Source organism: Phocoena phocoena, chromosome 1 (assembly GCF_963924675.1).
Source record: "Phocoena phocoena chromosome 1, mPhoPho1.1, whole genome shotgun sequence".
NCBI classification, from domain to species: Eukaryota; Metazoa; Chordata; class Mammalia; order Artiodactyla; family Phocoenidae; genus Phocoena; species Phocoena phocoena.
In genome coordinates this window covers 89,738,091-89,744,090 of record NC_089219.1, presented here as the reverse complement: position 1 = coordinate 89,744,090, position 6,000 = coordinate 89,738,091, and positions in this window count along the sequence as shown.

Sequence of the window (6,000 nt, the reverse complement as noted above, 5' to 3'; positions counted from 1 at the left end):
CTCACTTCACTCCAATAAGTTCTCTGCCTGGTTCCCAGAGACATTTGAAGGCAACCACTGACTCGAAGATCTAAATAGAATAGGAAACCTTCTGAAGGCCCCTCAACTGCTGGAAGGCAACCACATCTGGATCTAAGTGGCTATTCTTGCATCTAATCATAAAGCTGATCTAACAAGACCCCTGTGCTAGGGACCCCTGAAAGCCAAACGATGGAAGGAGGCTGGCTAGCTCAGAGCTGACAAGCAGGCCTGGAAGTTCTTACAACACTGACAAGGAATGATGGCCAGGCCAGAAGTACTGTTTTAGCATTATTATTGCGTTTCGACCTCTCTGCTCTGCCATGTATGGTATATAAAATGTCATTTTATAAGATATCATGTTAATTAGCCAACAAATATATGGAAGCATTTCACCATATAAAAGAGTATTTCAGCTCGCTTAAAGAATTCAAACAGGGCTTCACTAAACTAAATGTTTTCTAGATCCTACAATTTTCTTCCATAAAAATAAACTCAGTTCCATGGAAAATACTATAAATCACAGAGATCCTGATCTTAGCAAAGCTTAACAGACAGATCCTTATTTTTCCCAAAGCCCACACTTGGCTCATTTCAGTGGAATTACTTTTGTTTCTCCGTAGTGCTGTTTCCCCATGTGTAATGGTCGTCATCAGCCTGAATGCCAGCCCCGCAATCAGGTCTTGCTTGTGGGAAAGGGCTTCGGTGCACTTAGACTTTTATGTTATTACATCCCATTAAAGAGCTTATGCTTTGTTATCCTTTTCTGAACCTTGGCAAGGCCTCTTCATTCTCTTACAAGTTAAGTGAAAGCAGAACTCTGTGCTGGGCTGCTAGTGCTTCCTAGTGAGAGCCATGAGATGTGAATAGTATTCATCGAAGAGTTTATTCAAGTAGGCAGCCACCCATCCTAGGGATACCCTGTCGGTTCAAAAATACAGGAAACAAAGTTACGCCCTCAATTTATACCCCTCCTTAAGTTGACTGAAAAAAGAATTCAGCAAGGGAAATGACGCTGCTACCTTTTATTTGCTTTAGGCAGTGGGTTACAGCCTCTAAAGTAAGAGTTAGTGCTGTGGATTTCCTCTAAATTACAGAAAAGTTCATGGAGTGACATACAAAGAATGTAGAGAGTTTATAATGCAAAGAAACTATCGTAACCCCTGATGTCTAAGACTTCTTTTGTATGGAATACAAATTGCTCTTTTTCCTTCAGATAGATTTAAATGGAAGTAGGGAGGAAGTTAAAGTGCTTTCAACAAAGAGAAAATGTTCCGATTACTTCGCTCCAAATGGACGTTTCCTGCCAGTTACCAGTGCATTCTTAATTGATAATGATATGCAAACTCTAAAGTAAACTTACTGTGGTAACACAGGCACACAATTCCGTATGAATCAAAATTCTGCAAACCACCTAATAATACCACACGCGGTGCCAGACTCAACCCTGACATGACGCAAGGCAGTTTTGGTGGCCTGAAAACTGTCCTCACCAGGGAAGGAATCAACGTTCAATCATTTTGTGGTTTTTCAGTGAAACTCATCTCTTGTGAGCTTTTTTTTTTTTCTAGTGTTTATTTAATTCCTCCAAATTCTCCATAGGCTTATTCTATCCATTAGGCAAAAATTATGTATAAATAATTGTTTCTTTAAGACTCTGATAAAATTATATAGCACTTCCAAAAAGCCACCTTTCTATAAATCAAGAAAATCTATTTTAAAACACAAAGGAAAGTAATTGTCCATTCCTTAATTTTAAAATTCTTTAGGTTTCCAACGTTGGAACATTGTGTTGAATTTAAAAATTTATTCTAAATTTTTACTTTAGGGATGAATTAGTTAATTCACTCCTTTTTTGAAAAGACAAAAGATTGAACAAATTTTTTTCCCTCTAGTGGAAATCTGATGTGTATTTAGGCATCCAAGATCCCACACTGCTAGCTATTAGCTGCTAAGTGTGTTCAGTATTAACACGCACTTCAAATTTGTACTCTAGTGCCTTGGTTAGTATTTAGCCTAGAATTGGTGAGAATAGCAATGGCCTTTTTACAAATCTAATAGAAAGCCCAGATGAGTAGAGAAAGATACCAAATAAACAACCCCAGAAATCCAAGTCTCCTTATCTTGTAGGCTACATACACTTTAGCACAGCCCCTGTTCCAAGAGTACCTCTTTAAGGGAAAGATAGTGTCATCCAGATAGCTCTTTACTTTAACAAGTTCAGTAACTAAACTGCTTGTATTGAATGTTCTAGAAAGTGAGCAGAGGATGGAAATCTATTTGATGCAAATCACTCACAGATGTTTAAATTACCTCAATCCATTTCAACTTTTGCTACATAGGGCCACAATTCAAAAATAACTGATTATGAAAAAAAAAAAGCTCTCTATAAGCATAATTTTTAAAAGAAAAACTAATACAATGAATATATAAAATGAGGTAATGTATATAAAACTGTGTTGTTATAGGGGTCATTTTTCCCCTTTAAGTTAGGAGGTCCTTGTGGGTATGTCTTCTAAATTTCTTGTAATTTTGCAACTCCTACTATGGTGCTTATGATAGTATAATAATTCAGCTGGGGAAAGTATTGACATAAAATATTTAGATAAATGAGGCAAAGGATTTTATATATTGAATAATGTAGGTAATTCTTTAATACCCTAATTCACTTTGCACGTGTGAATGGGAATATGAAAATCTATGTTTTTCTAAATGCTGCCCTGACCAGCATCTAGACAAGGAAGAGAAACCAAGAACTATTTCTGCAGGTGGCCACTGAAGCTAGCTGAAGCAGAAAAGCATGTGAGACCTAACCACTATTTCTGGTGCCACAAAATTCTGCAGAAGCTTGGTGAGTGAAGACTCTCCAGGCATATGATAGCTAATGCCTTTCGAAGTGATTTAGCACAAGTCTTCTCTTATTTTAGAACATAACTTTCTGGTGACTTAAATTTGTTTTTCCTGAAGTGTCTGGACAGGCATAAAAGAAACCCTGAAATTAGAAAGAAGTATGCTTTCCTTTGTACCAAAGAATGAAACCACCCAGCTGTCCCACCAGCAGACCTTTGAGGGGTGGATCTGGTCATGGTGGGTGGGCATCTGAGCCATTGGCAGGTTCAGTGGGATTGTTATGTAAGACTACAATGCAGAGTCCTTGGGCTGCTTGGGATCTAGCTCCACTCCCTGGCATCAGAAGTCACTGAAACATACAACACACAAAAGACCTACCTAGGCTTCTTTCTCTGGTCCTCTAGAGGATTTGTGATTGCTCACCTTTAGATGAGTTTGTTCATGATGTTAATAATGAAGGATGTGTGTCATGCTTCTTCTTCAGTTGCACATTTTTGTCTCCTTTCTTTTGCACCCAGGTTAAATTAGGACACCACCTAAGACTTATTCAAATGCAGACTTCATTTGCCTATTTCACCCAAGTGGCTCCACCCAACAGAGTTCACAGCAGTGCTCTTGAGAGAAAAGCACAAAGTGAAGTGAGATATAAACTAAAAAGTTGAATGCTTTGATTTCACACGCGGCCTAGAACAATTTGAAAAACCAAATGCGAGGGATGTAAGTTACAACATAATAGGTATAATGAACTCTGCTGTATGTTACATATGAAAGTTGTGAAGGGAGTGAGTCCTTGAGAGTTCTCATCACAAGGACATTTTTTTCCTGTTACTTTAATTTTGTATCTATACGAGATGATGGATGGTCACTCAACTTATTGCGGTAATCATCTCATGATGTATGTGAGTCAACTCATTATGTTGTATACCTTAAACTTATACAGTGCTGTACGTCTATTATATCTCAGTAAAACTGGAAGAAAAAAATTGAATACCAATTCTGATATTTACCACAGAGTCCAATACCATAAAGGACTTCATTCTTAATCTAAAAGTTAATTCACCATTATTTAACTTTAAGTTATTTAGAGATATTGGTTAAATAAAAGCCAAAGATTAAAAGCTGCCAACGTGGATCATATTTATTAAATGAAATTATTTTACACTGCTTGAGAAGCGAATACATTCCGGGAAGTGTACAACATTGGACAAACTCTTGGAAAGAAGAACTGTTTCTTGCTGTATCAGGCTTCCTGGGCCCCAAACAGAAGGAGCCATTGAAGCACTAGAGCTGGTGGAATGGATCCTATAAGCTCTATGAAGGCAGGGACCTTGTTTATCGTTCGTGTGGTATCCATGGCACACAGCCGAGGGCAAGCATTCTTGTTGAAGGGATGGGTGCATGGGTGGGTGCACCCATTAGGAGGAGTGGGAGAAGGAAGCACGAGCTAAATCAGTGCTTCCTCTGGGGTTGTTCTTTCTGCCCTGGAGCAATAATAGGATTAGAGCTCTAGGGAAGTAGGTAAGCAACAATCTACCTTTCCCCATCCGGGTCAACACTGGAAGCAATGTCCCTTCTTTCCTGTTCCCATTCCTCCTTGTATCAAATCAGCCTGTCCCAAGACCACCGCAGCACCTGAAGCACTTCACCTCTGCCTGGCCACTCCCAGAGCTGGCTGAAGGAAGGAGTCCTTAAACAGGGCTGAGCACAGGCCAACAAGCTATCTAGCTGCAACAAGCTTATAAAGCCCTCAAAAGCATGAGCTTAATGGATAAACAACTAGGTCCTGTTGTATAGCACAGGGAACTATATTCAATATCCTGAGATAAACCATAATGGGAAAGAATATTAAAAAAAAGAATGTATGAGAGAGAGAGTGCGCGACAGAGAGCAAGCATGAGCTTATCATCCATTTCTTTTGTGTCTCTGCCCACTACTTCTAACAATGCAGATCTTACACTGAGACAAGTGTAATCATGTGACTGAATACCTTTTATCTGTTTGGTCAGGTGATTTGGCACACTCCAGTTTGTGTCACCAATACTAATATGTTTCAGCCTCCTTGCCAGTGTGTAAAAGTCCATTCTTCATTAGGTGATTTACAATGCACCATATACACCTAAGACTGAAATCTGTTAAGAAACTTTCATTGTGAGAATTTCAATTATGACGCTAGACTCTTTCAAGACACAGAAATTCTTCAGAGATTACAAATACCAATACTAGGCCAAATTTTCATTCCATAGAAGCAAAGATATATCATCAGGTCACAGTTATTTAGCATTCTAATGTCTTGGTTCTGGGGCTTAGGAGAATACTAAAAGAGCGTGTGTCCCTTCTGTGGAACACTCTGGGGCTTTTGCCACATTCTACTGAACTCTGAAAACTTTTTCTGTAATTTCACAAAGTCCCATATAGCCCTCATACTCAGAAGTAGAAGTTTACCATATTGAATTTTTTTTCTTATTTTCACAGGTCTTAAGAATATGGTTGGATAAGTTTAGACAAATGCATACATCGAGTAACAAACACCTTAAAAAATTAAGATAGAGAACATTGTTAACAGCCTAGAAAGCTCCTTCATGTTCCTTTTCAGTTTATTCTCCTCCCCCAAGCAACCACTATTTTGATGACTTCTATCTCCATAGATTAGTTTTGCCTATGCTTAAATTTCACATAAATGGAATCACGCAGTATGTTCTCTTTGTGGCTGGCTTCTTTTGCTCAACGTAATGGTTTTGAGATTTACGCTGATTGTTGCAAGTAACAGTAGCAGTTCCTTTTTTAATTGCTGAATAATATTCCCATTCTGTGAATTTACCACAGTGTGTTTATCCATTATTAATTAACACAGAAGCTGGATGGGTACACGCTGGTGCTTCAATAAAACAAATGTAGCAATTCCTGTTCTTTCAAATCTGCAGCTTATACTTGGCTTTTGCTAATGACTATATCCAGGTCCAAAGCTGATTTTTAATCCTTCAGTCCTCAAAGAGAGCATGAGAAAAACTTCTTGAGAGTCTGAAGAATCTGAGCAGAAAGCAGGAGTAAGAGATAGGAGGTATTAGGGGAGATATCTTCAACATGAGCCAAATTTGCTCTAGGTCCTGGCTCTTGTCAAGGATTGTGAAAAGA